At 42.2% G+C, this 14,422-nt stretch overlaps 1 protein-coding gene and 1 pseudogene across 5 annotated transcripts in view; both read left to right on the top strand.

The window, feature by feature from the left end:
• The first annotated feature begins 4,965 nt into the window (after positions 1-4,965).
• Evi5 (ecotropic viral integration site 5) overlaps positions 4,966-14,422 on the top strand; it is a 223,570-nt gene continuing 214,113 nt past the window's right edge. For 3 of the 5 annotated variants that reach the window (XM_029560498.1, XM_008826834.3, XM_008826838.3), the window contains exon 1: positions 4,967-5,257. The gene's annotated coding sequence lies outside the window, so the exon portion shown is untranslated. Of the gene's footprint in view, positions 5,258-14,422 lie in introns of all 5 variants that reach the window. The other 2 variants (XM_008826836.3, XM_017796542.2) reach the window with 1 other exon arrangement.
• LOC103728837 lies at positions 11,539-12,427 on the top strand (annotated as a pseudogene).

Raw genomic sequence — 14,422 nt, 5'->3', positions numbered from 1 at the left:
ACAGCTTCTCTCCCTTCTGTTTTTGACTTCTGGTATTTATTTATTTATTTATTTATTTATTTATTTATTTATTTATTTATTTAATGAACAGAGGCCTAGTTTGTCTGTATAGGTTTCTAATTTCTTCTATGGAGAAAAAGATTAATCAAGGAAAATAGTTATCATAATTGTTCACAAATTCTAGTTGGTGGCAATGTTGACAGTTGTGTGGCCTTTCAGTGCTTTTCGTTTAGTTTAGTTTTTTTTTCTCAGTAGTGTTGTATCTGACTTTTTATATGGGTTCCAGGGACTGAACTCAGGTTTTCAGGCTTGTATGGCTAGCGCTTTTACTCATTGAGTCATCTCCCCTACTGGACTCCGTCTTTCGCTTGGATGATGAAGAAATGAGAACCTTACAAGATTAAAGTTCAAAACAATTAGCAATTAGGTGGGGTTAAGATTTTCTAAGTCAGAGTCTTTTTAATTTTTGTACTGGTGCTTTGTGACTTTGGAAAATAGTAATTGCAATAACTACCATTTACCGAGTGTTTATCTGCCTTGCCTATATGTTCCATTTAATTATCAGTTCAATGCTTAAGTAGATATTATTATCTCTGGTTTATGGATCAGAAGATTGGGCTATGAAGAGGTTAAACACACTTTTGCCAAGTACACTTGAAATTTTATAGTCTAGTCATTTGTTTTATAGGATGTGGAAGCTACTAGTGCTCAGAAAATTGGATAGTTCAAGTGGAATTACTAACTCTAGTTGCATTCAATTTTATCTTGCTTTAAAACAGTTAAGGAAGCCAAGAAATAAACATACTTAATTTATCAGGTACTATAGAAACTGGCACACTACTGCTGTTCCCTCCATTTTGGGGGTGTAATTCCAAAAGCTGATGTTTGGTTTGCTGGATTTAAAAGAGAGAAATAATATGGGGCTAGGATGATAGTTTAGCAGGTAGAGATCTTGCTGCACAAGCATCGGGACTGGAGTTCATATCCCCAGAACCACAGTAAATGTTGGGTCAGTGTGGCAGCCTGCCTGTGATTCCAGGGATCAGAGAGCAGAGATGGGGGATCCAGGAAGCAAGTTGCCTAGCTAGCAACATCAGAAAGCTCTGGGATCAACGAAGAGACTCTGCCTCAATGAATAAAGTGGCGAGTGATTGAGGAAGACTCCTGAGGCCTTAGGCCTCTACATGCATGCATGCTATGTACCCACACACATGATCATAAGCAACAACACATAAACATGGCACAACATGCAATCACACATATACAATGCACACATAGAGCACAGACAGGCACATGTAAAACGTTAAAGAAGTAAAAAGTAGTAGAAATAATGTCTGAACTCTGGAGCCACCAGCTCTTCACAATCATAGCAGGTCTATGCTCTACCTTTGCACAAGGGCCAAGAGTTGGTAACAGGAGTGTGTACCTCCCAACAATGTCCTTCCCTAAGATGATGCTAGTGTCTTGCAATCAGTGGATGTGGCAAAGGTGAAGTGGTGAGGCTGAATTCGTTTTTAGAATGCCAATAGGTGGAGAGGCCACAGCTTTCATGCTTGAGTGTCTTTGAGATTCTCACTGTGGTAAAGAGGCTAATTAGGTATGCTGTCGTGTTTCATTATGAGCCTCCATTTTTCCAAAGCAAAAGATTTTAACCATTGGCTGGGACTCTCAGTGGAGTTCTCTCTGAAATAGTATGGCCAATATGACTTCTGATAGATGGAAATGTTCTGTATCTGTGATGTCAAGGACAATGGCTCTCACTGCACTTGGAATGTGTTAGTGTGACTGAGAAACTGGAGCTGTTTAGATGTAAGTAGTCACATGTGCCTAGTGGTTTCCCCGGCCCCCAGAATTAGTGTAATCCCAGAATATAAATGAGTGCCCTGGTTTTCTAAGGAAGCCCCAGTCCCAACTGGTAAGGGTGAAGGTGGTGGTGTTCACTGTGGATTTGACCTTGCCGGTGAGTTCTGCCTCTGTATCTGGAGTTGGTTTGGCCTCTCAGGGGAATTCCTCCCTTGTTTTCTTTGGCTGAGCAATGGGGCTAGTGTGGCTGGCTTAAACATTTTTGGCAGTTAGGGGCATGATTTTCTGACTTAACCATTGGTGGGTTTAGAGGGGTTTCCCTCCCAGACAGTGACCTGAATCCATACTAAGGTAACAGAACACTTTGAATTGCTAATTGAGCTGACTGTAAATAAAACTGCCTCTGAAGAGGGTACCGCCTCCCACTGTGCCATGCTTCCTCTGCCTCCTCCATGTGAGGATCTAGAGTGTGAGCAGCAGAGTGGCAGGGGCCAGAGCAAAGGTGGTGTTGGTGTGGAAGTCACACAATGGGGTATCACTTACGCAAGTGCTTGAACGCTCATGAGAATTAGAATTAGCCCTTTCTCTGGTTAGAATTAGCTACTTAAGTGAGACATTAAAGTGCAAACTCTTTCACCAAATAAACTGAGGTGCTTGGAGCAAATTAAATAGATGTAAGCCAGAGATATTGTCTTGAGATCGTGTATCTCATTACTTGATACAGCAGCGTTAAGTTGGCATAAATTATATATTCCCATATAAATGTATTTAAAGATATAAACTTGAAAATTTAAATTACAGTATAGGCATTTACATTAACATGGAAGTTAGTTCTCAGAAAATCGGTAATATGCAAATGTTTTATATAGGTATAAATATATAACATCTTATAGCCAGGAAGCCAATACCAGGCTTGTTTTTCATCATTTATTCAAAAGACACTGAACTATGGAAAGTCCTGAGGCTACAGAGAAGTATAAAACAAACTATGGTTTCTCAGTTTCGTGTGTGTGTGTGTGTGTGTGTGTGTGTGTGTGTGTGTGCGCGCTCACACAAGCCCGCTGAGGACTGAACCCAAGGTGTTATACCTGCTAAGCACAACGAGCTGGATCTTCAGCCCTGCTCTGATTGTTTTCACTACAATTATGTCTGTCTTTTCTGAAATTTCAAATAAATAGAACCATATAATATATATCCTGGTATCATTTATTTTCAAGTTGGTAATTCATTCATGTTTTAAGATGGAAAAAGTACTATTTTAAACCTTTTCAGCATGCAGTAAAATCATCTTCTTACCAACCCTGAAAATGCATCACTCCTAATCACCTAGCTTTGCATGCTTGACGCCACCTGTGTTATTAGTTTCATGTGGGTCCACAGCCATCTTTCTTAATGGGGCAGGATTCAAGGTACTTTGAGTACTCTGGTTTAAAGGTTACCCAAAGAATCTTGTGAAAGTCCAGGTAAAACAATATAAAATCAACTTTATAATAACAAGAGTTCTTTTTAGATTCTGATTCCAAATGTCAAAGTTTGACATTTTATGTGTGATGATAGTAACCTTTAAGCCATATCTAGTTCAAGTTCTAGCACCTATGGTTCTCATTCACTGAGCAAACATGTATTGAACAAATATGAAAATATGACCTGGAGTCAAGCAAAACCAAGTTCCTGGCCTCTGGAGCCAGTTGTCTAGCGGGAGAATCAGGAGTCATACAATCAGTTTCCTGGAATATGATAGGAGGATGATTGTAGGAGGAAGGTCAGAAGGTGCTTCTCAGACCTGGAGACCAAGGTCTAAGTTGGAAGATGAGGGTTAGAAGAACTTCCCAGGTTTGAGGAAACTCTTGTGGGGAGGAAACTGGCAAACAAGAGGGAAAAAGGGCAGGGAGAAGGAGCAGGATGCATTGTGGTCTGAGCAGAGAGGAGAGATGGGGAGGTGGCAAGGTGCCTGACCTTGCGTTTCTTGTTAGAGGGTTTTGTCCAAGAGAATGGATTGCTGGACAGTGAGTAGGTCACATTGTACAGTATTTTGAACCAACACTCTGCCTGTTGTGCAAAGATTTAGAGAAGAGTAGGAAGAGGTAATTAGAGGATTTAAGTTTTAGTGATCCTTAAACTCTACCTTGTGAGGGTAGTTCTGACTGGGGTGGTGCTGGAGATAGGGCAGATTCAAGGAAACTAGTAGATAAAGATCAACAGCATTTGCTAAGAGATAGAAGAGGTATATTGTGAAAAATGTTTCATTTTCTTATGCAAGAGGCATTGTTATAATGAAATTGTTAATTGAAATTGGTTTAAAATAATGGCATGACCTAACACTATGTGAAAGATTGCCTCTGACCACTTTCAAATTTTCAAAGGTTTTAGTTGGGTGAGGACATGGTTTTACTTCCTATTTCTTGTTATTTCCTAATCTTGTTAAAAAATACTCTTTTCCTGAAGCGCGTGTGACAGTGAACCTCTTCAGCACAGGTCTTACAAGTTTAAATTCGAAAACCAGGGGTGTCTGAATTAGTAGACAATCGAGTTTTTTTTTTCTATAATTGCTATCATTTTGGTTATTTTTAAAAGCATAACAAACATTACATTGCTTTTATTATTTTCTTGCCTGCTCTTCCTGAGACAGGACCGGAACGAATAGGTTGTTTTTATGCTGAACTAAGTACTTTCCTTCTAAGAATTTTTCGTTGACGTTGGATGGTTGCCCAGCCGGACCTCACATATGCCATGCCTATGTTCTGCCCTCTGTCGGACTCTACATAAACGTCAGGCGTCCAGACGACTGTCCAACCATCACAAGTGCCAGTCTCAGGTTGACTCATGATTTTGTCAGTGACCTTAGGCCACCTCTTGAGGGAATTTGGGAGGCTGTGCGTCCGCCCCGCGTGCCCCAGACCTTGGTGCCCGGCGCGTAGGCGGCGTGACAGCGCCGGGGCGCGGGGTCTCTGAGGGACCCTGAGGGGGTGTGTCTTCTGCAGCTTTAACGCGGTAGGGGCGGTTCTAGCGACTGGGAAGTCAGCAGTTTGCAAGGCCCGGGCCGGGCGCTTGAAGAAGGGGCGGAGGACTGTGAGGGAGCTCCCCGCCTCCGCTCCGCTGCTCCAATCCCGTCGGCTTCTGCTTTTCCTCCGCCAACCCGGCCGGGGCCCTAACCTGCACGAACCCACTATGCGGTAGAGGCCGGCCCGGCTCTTTAAGGCCCTCGCTGCGCCTGCGCCCTGGGCTTTCCTGACGCGGCCCGGCCGGAGCCGGGAGGAGCTGGCCCGCTTGCCGGCGAGGGGCTGCGCGGGCTTTGCCTGAGGTGCCGGCGCTTCCGCCAAGGGGCCGGGCGAGGGTCGCGGTGCGGCCTCGAGCTCCCGAGCGCGCGGGGAGGGGACGCGGACGACGCGGCGGCGGGGCCGCTGGCTGGATGGGAAGTTGATGTTGACGGCGAAGTCCACCCCACGTTTCCAAGGTGAGGGGCGCCGCGCCAGGCCGCACTGCGGGGCAGGGGGGCCGGGGACCGGCGGCCGGGGACGCGTCGGGGCGGCCGCCGAACTTGCGGTGTGAGCCCCACCGGGGCCTAAGTCCCTGCGCTCGCCTGGCCCGTGGGCGCGGGGCACGGACGCGCCGGCCCGGCCTGCGGTGGAGTTCCCGGGAGGAGTGGAGGGCCGCTTTCTCACAGACCTTCCGCCAGCCGTCGTCCCCCTCCGGGGGACCCTGGCCGCACCCGGTCCTTGAAAAGTTGGCGTCTCTGTGTTGCGCGTGGCCGTGGCCCCGGGCAGGTGATGGGCCCGCCAGGTGTGCTAGGTGAGTCCCAGCGGGGACACTGAGTCACTTTAGGACTAGCGGGCTAGCCTCAAATGCACCGCAGGCTTTCCGGTGGGTGGGCTTGTGGTGTTGCTGTCTGCTTTGGAGTGGCTTTGGTTGCTTTGACTTAAGATCCTTGCAGAGGCGTCCTTTCACCCGAGTTACACCGAACTTTTGGAAGGGTTCCTCTCTCCTATCTCTTGACTGTTACAGGTGATTTTGAAGAGCGGCAGCGATTTTTATGCAGACACACCTTCTCTGGGTTACAAAGGAGAATAATAAACTCCTTTCTTCGCCGAAAGAATGAATTTCAGGGCGTCCTGAAGTTAGAGAAAAGTGATCTGTTGGTAGTTTTTATCTTTGCTCTGGGCGATGCGTTAAGTGGCTTTCTTTTTGTTTTTCAGTTTTATCAGTCAAATTTCGTCGTGGTACCAGAAGTTTGCTTTCTGTTTTTAGAAATGTTAGCCTTCCTTGACTTGTGTCAAGGAAATCTTAGAAAACTTATTGAAGTATAACCACAGAGAAAGTTTACAAATCAGTGTGCAGGTAACAAATTCTTACCAAATGAACTAACATAGACCAAGAAATTGGGTATTGCTAGATTGAAATACATACCTCTGAGTTGAATTACTTACTGTCTTTTTTGTTGGTTTGTTTTGTTTCTGAGTCAGTCTTGCTATGTAGTTCAGGCTACAAATACCTGCTCCCTGCCTCAGTCTCCCTGGTTTGGGGACTATTACCACCGATTCTGAGATTACTGGATTTTGAGGTATCCATTACAACTTAAGGTACTGTTGACCATTTTCTCGAAGCAGTTGTGTCCATTAGCAGAGAAGGAAATTCCAGGTACCAGAGTCCTTATTAATGCTCATTTGTCATCTTAAAAAGTTGTGGTTTGGGTGGAGGAGGTACAGTACTTTGTCAGTATGTGACTTTATATTTTCCTGGTGATTAAGGTTGAAAATATTTTATTGGCCATTTGTATATCACCTTTTGCAAAGTGCCTGTTATTTGTATTCATTATGCTTAATTGTTACTTATATATTTATTTTTCTTCTGGTTTTTAGTTTTTTTTTTTTTTTTTTTCAGTACTGACTGTAGAACCGAGGGTTTTGGCATGTGTACCTGTGTCACTTTTCAAGGCTTCAATAACCTGTGGTCTGAAAATATTATATGGAAGCCAGGCATGGTGGCACATGCCTTTTATCCCAGCACTCAGGAGGCAGAGGCAGGCAGATCTCTGTGAGTTCCAGGCCAGCCTGGTCTGCATAGTGAGTTCCAGGCCAGCTGGGGCTACAGGGAGACCCTGTCTCAAAAAAACCAAAAAAAAAAAAAAAAAAAAAAAAAGAAAGAAAAAAAAATTATATGGAAAATTTAGTAAAAAAAGACTTTCAAGTTTTAAGGTTTTTTTTTTTTTTTTTTAAATTGAACTTATTTAAGTATGCACAACCAGGCACCATGCTGAGCACTTTATACACATTAGCTCACTTAATTTGTGAACTTTAAGTTGTATGTCATATTGAGTAGTGACAGCTGAATGCTATCCAAATGGGAGTGCATCTCATTTGTCAGCATATTCAGACTGTACACACTTGCTAGTCTTCAGTAACCCTTTGGGTTGGCAGATCAGCTGTCTTGGTATAGCAGTGTTTGTGTTCACATAACCCTTATTTAATAGTGGCCTCAAGTGCAAGAGTAGTGATGCTGGTGACTTGGATGTACCAAAAGTGAAGCTGTAAAATACTTCTTTGAAGTGAAAAATTGAATGTTCTTGACTCAATAGGGAAAGAACAAAACTCATATAATGAGGTTCCTAAGATCCACTAAGAAGAGTCTTGGGGCTGGAGAGATGGTTCAGCGGTTAAGAACACTGGCCGTTCTTGCAGAAGACCTGGGTTCAAATCCCAGCACCCACATGGCAGCTAACAACTGTCTGTAACTCCAGTTCCAGGGGATCCGACAACCTCTTCTGTCTTCTGTGGACATTGCACGACACGGGTGCTCTTACCTACATGCAGGCAATATACGCATACACATGCAATAAAAATAATAAATAAATATTAAAAAAAAACAATCTTCAGTCTGAAAGGTTCTGAAGCAGGAAACAAGTTTGTGTTGGTTTTGAGTAGCACTTCAGGCTGCACATTACAGCCACACTGTTAAGGTGGGAAAGGGACTGTGGGAAGTTTCAGCTCTCCACTAGGGGTCTTGGAATGTATCTCCTGTGGACAAGGGGCACTGCTACACACATCTGGCTGCCAGTGTTCTGAAGGCTGGGCAGAGGAAGTAGCAGTGGGTGGCTGCTGCTTGCTAAAAGCACTTCTGCTTAATCCCTTGACTTTCAGCTTTGAGCTTCACTCTACCCTTCTTGAGGCTGGAGTCTTCTCCAGGCCAGTGTTTCCAGGAATAAATTATGACAGGCTAGCAGTAGTGGTGGAAAAGGGAACCTAGAGAGTCTAACTGTACCTTTACACAGATTAAATCTCTCACCTCTAGCCCCATATCTTTCCACCAGTGACCTGGAAAATCTCAGGTCCTGTCTCGAGTTCGGTGAGTGATTCAGACAAATTGTTCTTGACCATATTCCCTTCTGTCAGCTGGTAGGTTCCACTTCTTCTCTTCACCTCAGTCACTTATTCATCCATCTCTTTTCTTGTTTCATGATGCGCTGTCTTCTTTTGTCTATCTGAGAATGTTAAAGATAGTTTCATTTAGCTTTTTTTGTTGTTAAATATTTTATTATTTTTATTTTATATATATTGCCTGCATATATGTAAGTGTACCCTTGTTGTGCAGTGCTCTTGGAGATCAGAAGAGGGCATTGGAGCTCCTGGAACTGGAGTTACAGGCAGTTGTCAGCTGCTGTGTGAGTGCTGGAAACTGAACCTGGGTCCTCTGCAAGAGCAGCCAGTGTTCTTAACCACTGAGCCATCTCTCCAGTCCCCATTTAGTTTTCTTTTCTTTGCCTACTTGCTTCCTACAAGTTAGTTTTCGGTTTGATATAGCTTGTTTGGAAGAGGCACTTCTCTGGTCTGACTGGCTATCCTTTGTTGTCTGTTCATGGTTAAGAGTGGACAAGTGGCAGCTAATTAGAAGCCCTGAGCTTATAAACAGGATTTACTCACTTCCAGGTTTGCCTTCATAATCTAGTCTCAGGCTGTATTAGAATCTCATAGAGAGCTTTAACATCCCTTGCTCCTGCTCTGCTAAATACATCAGTATGTTTAGGGATAGGACCCACGTAGTAGTACTTCTAAACACTGTTGACTTTGTTGTATATAATAAAATGCACTACTTAAATATATGGCTTGATGATTTCCACCATCTAACTGACACAGATCCAGAGCACTGTGGAAATTCTTTTGTGTGCCTCTATTCTGTCTTCCTATTCCTTTCTCAGTGGCATCTGCTATTCTGATTTCTATATTAAAAGATTAGCATCTTAATTTTTAATTAAAAATTTTATTATTGTGTATATGTGTACATATATATGGATGCCAAGGTATACGTGTGGAGGTCAGAGGACAACTTAGTGGAATCAGTTCTTTTTCTGTATGTGAGATCCAGGGATTGAACTCCTGTCCCCAGGAGGCCTGCATATTGCAGGCCTGCAGCAGTATTTTTAAAGCTCCCCTGCTGATTACAGTGTGTGGCTAAGATGGAAAACTATTGATCTGGCTGGACTGTTTGAGCTTCTCTTTGTTATTTGTGTCTTTTGTTTTGGCCTGGTCAGAGTTCCACAGAGTATTTCAGTCTTCTGCTTGGAGGATCAGGGCCAACTTGTCAGTGTCAAGAAAAAAGGGCTGCTGGGTAATGAATTGTGGATCATTTTAATATGCAGTCATGTAATTTGTCTCTCTGCTGGGATACTTGCATCTTTCACCATGCGTGTTTTACTCTCTTGAGACCTTGTATCTCCAGTGAGCTGCTACCCTGAGATAAGGGCCCCTTTAGCAATTTGGAGGAGATCTGGGGTTCTACTGTTCAACTTTCACCTGATTCTTATTTCAGTTTCCCCTCATCTATTCTGGCTGTTCCTGAGCCTTTTGCAGATTCTTCAGCAAAAATTGAGTTTGTCTTCATTTTCAGCCTTATTGGCTTAGAATTTGGTCATCTTTGACTAAGTTAACTTCTTTACAGCCTTCGAAAATTTGTGGCTATTGTTTCTTTTTTCCATTTTCTCGTCCCTAGTGGTTGTGCCCCAAAATATACCAGAATAACAACAGCAACAAAACTCTTTTTTAAAAAAAAATTATTTTTATTTTTTATTTTTTTTGGTCTTTTTGAGACAGGGTCCCCCTGTAGCCACAGCTGTCCTGGAACTCACTATGTAGACCAGGCTGGCCTTGAACTCACAGAGATTCGTCTGCCTCTGCCTCCCGAGTGCTGGGATTAAAGGTGTGCGCCACCAAGCCCAGCTAGCAAAACTCTATTTTAAAAAATTTATTTTTATTTTGTGTGTTATGAGTGTTTTGCCTGCATGTATGCAGATACACCATATGTGTGCAGTGCCCCAAGAGGCCAGAAGAGGGCATCGGAGCCCCTGGAACTGGATGGTTAGCCATCATGTGGGAGCTGGGAGCAGAACCTGGGGCCTTTGCAAGAGCAGCCAGTGCTCTTTACTGAACCGTCTTGCCAGCCCCTCCTTTTTTTTAACTTATGTATTTTTATTGTTGTTGTTCTTTGGTCTCCTTGTAGCCCCAGCTGGTCTGGAACTCCCTATGTAGACCAGGTTGGCCTCCAACTCACAGAGATCCTCCTACCTCTGCCTCTTGAGTGCTGGGATTAAAGGCATGTCCCACCATGCCCGGTGTATTTTTTATGTCTATATGTAGTATATGTGTTCATGTGTCTCTGTGCACATCTGCTGTATTCATCAAATTGCTCTCAACCTTATTTTTTTTGAGACAGAGTTCCTCAGTGAACCTAGAGCTGACCAGTTCAGCTGGACTAGTTGACCAGCAAGTCCCAGTGATCCCCATGTCTACATTCCCAGTGCTGGGGTTATAGTTTTATGCTGCTGTGTCTGGCTTTTACATGGGTAATGGGGATTTGAACTTAAGTCCCATGTTTGTATGGCAAGCACTTTACTAACTGAATCATTTTCTCAGATTAGCAAAACTTTCTCTTTAAAAATATTTAGAGTGCGCAGATGCAGCACAGCGAGTGGACATCTTGGTCTTTGTCCGTGGGTCAGCACGGCCTCGGGGTCCACGTGGCTCCAAAAAGCTGAGAAAATGACAAGTACATAGAGCAACATCAAGATTTGGGAGGCCAGTTGAATCCATCTCAAAGTATAGATCCAGGATAAAATCTGCTTTCTTCAAAACAGACTTCATTCTTGAAAGACAACCTTTCTGAAATTTTGAGTTCAAAATATAATTTATACTTAAACAGGAAGGAAGTTGTATAGGAAAGAATCAACAATTTGGAAATCCTCTACCATCGCTTAGTCCTTATGGTTATAATTCCTTGCAAGTAGAAAGCAGTGCAGAAAGGCCTGCAGCTTAGAAACTGCCTCATTTGGTAGCAGAACACTCATACTAGAGGAAAAGCCTATGAGTTTGCCAAATGTAGGGAGGCATTTCCTCACATGTCCCATCTCATAGAAGATGAGCATAGAAGCCATGCTGAGAGGAAGCCCTGGGTTTCTAAGGAATATTGAAAAACTTTTAGTTAGATGACAGATCTCTAACAGCAGAAAATTCATCCTGGAGAGAAACAAGTGAACATTCCAAAGTGTCATTGACTATTAGAAAGTTATATTAGAGAGAAAGATTTGTACTGAGAAGGTAAAATTTTTCTCTCAAACTTTGACCCTTACTGCATTTGAGACATCAGACACAAAAGCCTTAGAGCTGTAAGAAATGTGGAAATATCCTCAGCCAAGAGTAAACCCTCATTCATCAAAACTTTCATACTGGAGACAAACCTTGTGAATGTTGTAAAACTTCCATTCAGATGCCACACCTCAATCAGCAAAGAATTTTGAGTGGGGGAAACCCCTATGCCTGTAAGGTATGTGGAAAACTCTTTAGCCACAAATCAAATTTCACAGAACATGAGCATTTTCATAATAGAGAGACACCTTTTGAATGTAACGAATGTGGAAAAGCCTTTAGCCAAAAGCAGTATGTCATTAAACATCAGAACACCCATACTGGAGAGAAGCTTTTTGAATGTAATGATTGTGGAAGTCCTTTAGCCAGAAGGAAAACCTGCTTACCCATCAGAAAATTCACACTGGAAAGAAACCTTTTGAGTGCAGAGATTGTGGGAAAGCTTTCATTCAGGAGTCAAACCTCATCAGACATCAGAGAACTCACACAGTAGAGAAGCCCTTCATATGTAAGGAGTGTGGGAAAACCTTTAGTGGAAAAATCAAACCTTACTGAACATGAGAAAATCCATATTGGTGAGAAACCCTTTAAGTGTAATGATTGTAGAACAGCTTCTGGCCAGAAAACGTACCTCATAAAGCATCAAAACATTCACACTGGTGAGAAACCCTATGAATGTAATGAATGTGGAAAAGCCTTCTCTCAGCGAACATCACTTATTGTGCACGTGAGAATTCATTCAGGTGATAAAGCTTACGAGTGCAATATATGTGGGAAAGCCTCTCAGAGTTCATCTCTAACTGTGTGTGAGGAGCCACACAGGTGGGAAACCCTATGGTTGTAATGAATGTGGGAAAGCCTTTTCTCAGTTCTCAACCCTGGCCCTGCATTTGAGAATACACACAGGTAGAAAGCTTTATCAGTGTCGTGAGTGTGGAAAGGCTTTCAGTCAGAAGTCACACCATATTAGACACCAAAAAACCCATACTCATTAAAAACCTATGAATAGGTTCAGTATGGGAATGTGTTCATTAAGAAGTTATACCTCATGGTGCATCATTCGATCATTCTGAGGCTAAGCACTACAAATGAGGTGAACTTTTCACCAATGCTAAAATGTCATAGACACCAGAGGATTCATCCTGAAGAGAAAGACATTTGGATGATTAAAAGCCAGTGTGATAAGAAAAACCCACAACAGACAGCAAAACTAATGCTGGAACTTACTAAGCATGCTCATCTAAAATTGAGAGTGGAAAACAGGTCTGTTAATGCGGTCAGCAGAGATCTGGAGATCTTTACCAGTGTATTAGGAAGAAGAAACACATTTTTTATGATCATTTACAGTAATATAAAATTTGTATAGAGTCGAAAGAATTGCAAAGACTCCAGAAAGATACCTATGCATTACAGAATCCAGACAGTGAAAGGAATGGTATTATGAGAACACCAAGACTACGTTTGGAAGTAAATTGTTCTCATGAGGAGGGAAGATAACACAGCACGAACTATACACAATAGTAGAAGTAAAATATATGGAGATTGAAAGCAGAAATACAAAAATGCTATGCGTTATGCAAGGTTATGACCTTGGGAGTAGGAAAACATTCCTTGTAGCATTTGAAAATACTTAGCAATTCTCACGAGTATTTATACTTAGGTAGATGTCAGGAAATTTACTATGACTTAATTTAGAGTAGCCAAATATTAGAACTGAAATGCCTGTTGGGAATGGAATGAGGAACTCTTAGGTGGACAACTATGCAGGCATCTGTAAAATGCAGCAAATGAGCTCCATGTGTATGAATGGAAAGATGTAAGGGGAGACTCAAGTTGCAGAATGATGCATATAGTACCGTGATTTTCTGTAAACTTAAAATTTCCTTCATGAAACTCAGTTTATATCGATATGAATACATGTGTTTATATCGATATGGACACACATGTATGTAAGTTGAGATACATCAGAAGGATACAGACCAACTCCCCAGAGTGTTGGCCTCTGAAGACTGGAGAAGGGAAGGGAGTGGTGTGGGTGGTGGGTGGGGAGGGGGCTTCAGCTTTTTATATAAGCATTTCTCTTAAAGACTGCAAATAAATATATGAAGATACTGGTTAATTCTCAGCTGTGGTATATGGATAGCTTGTCTTATTTTTTGTACTTTTCTGTATTTTTTGAATTTTTAAAAAATTAATAAGAAAGGAGGTAAAGGTAGGAGCACTGTCCCTGTAGAAATGTTATAGTGGATTAATTCCCAATCAAATATTAAGCTTTTATAGAAAATATTTCTAAAACTTTATCAACAATGAATGGATGGACTTGACACTATGTAATATGAAATTATCTATTTTATTAAAATTAAAAATGACAGCATACTCTAAAAAATATTTATTTTTATTTTATGTGTATGAGTGTATTGCCTACATGTATGTAAGTGCACCCATGTTGTGCCATGCCCATGGAGGTCAGAAGAGGGCATCAGATTCCCCTGGAACTGGAGTTATGGATGGTGGGAATTGAACGTGGGTCTTCTGCAAGAGCAGCCAGCGCTCTTAACTGCTGAGCCATCTTGCCTGCTCTCTTTTTTAAAAAAAAATAAAACATTTTTTTTTCGTGTGTGTATGAATGTATTGTCTGCATGTATGTAAGTGTACCCATGTCATACAATGCCTGCAGAGGTCAGAAGAGGGATTGGATCCCATGAAACTGGAGTTACTAATGGTTATTAGCCACCATGTGGGTGCTTGGAACCAAATCCAGCTCTTCTGCAAGAGCAGCCAGAGCTCTTAAACATTGAGCCATCTCTCTAGCCCCACATATCAAAACTTTCTTTATCCTTGTTTTAGTAGAGTTTTTATAAAGAAGCAGAATTAGATGGGTGTGTTCAGTTTTCATCTTAGCTTGGCTACCTGATGTCCTGTTCCATTATACAAGTATGTGTCTGACCTCCACTGTCATCTCCAAGTTTTTTTTTTTTGTTGTTGTTGTT

Source organism: Nannospalax galili, unplaced genomic scaffold (assembly GCF_000622305.1).
Source record: "Nannospalax galili isolate Female #2095 unplaced genomic scaffold, S.galili_v1.0 scaffold451, whole genome shotgun sequence".
Taxonomy (NCBI): Eukaryota; Metazoa; Chordata; class Mammalia; order Rodentia; family Spalacidae; genus Nannospalax; species Nannospalax galili.
The sequence above is the reverse complement of the archived record's forward strand: the minus strand, read 5'-3'. Positions and strand labels throughout refer to the sequence as shown.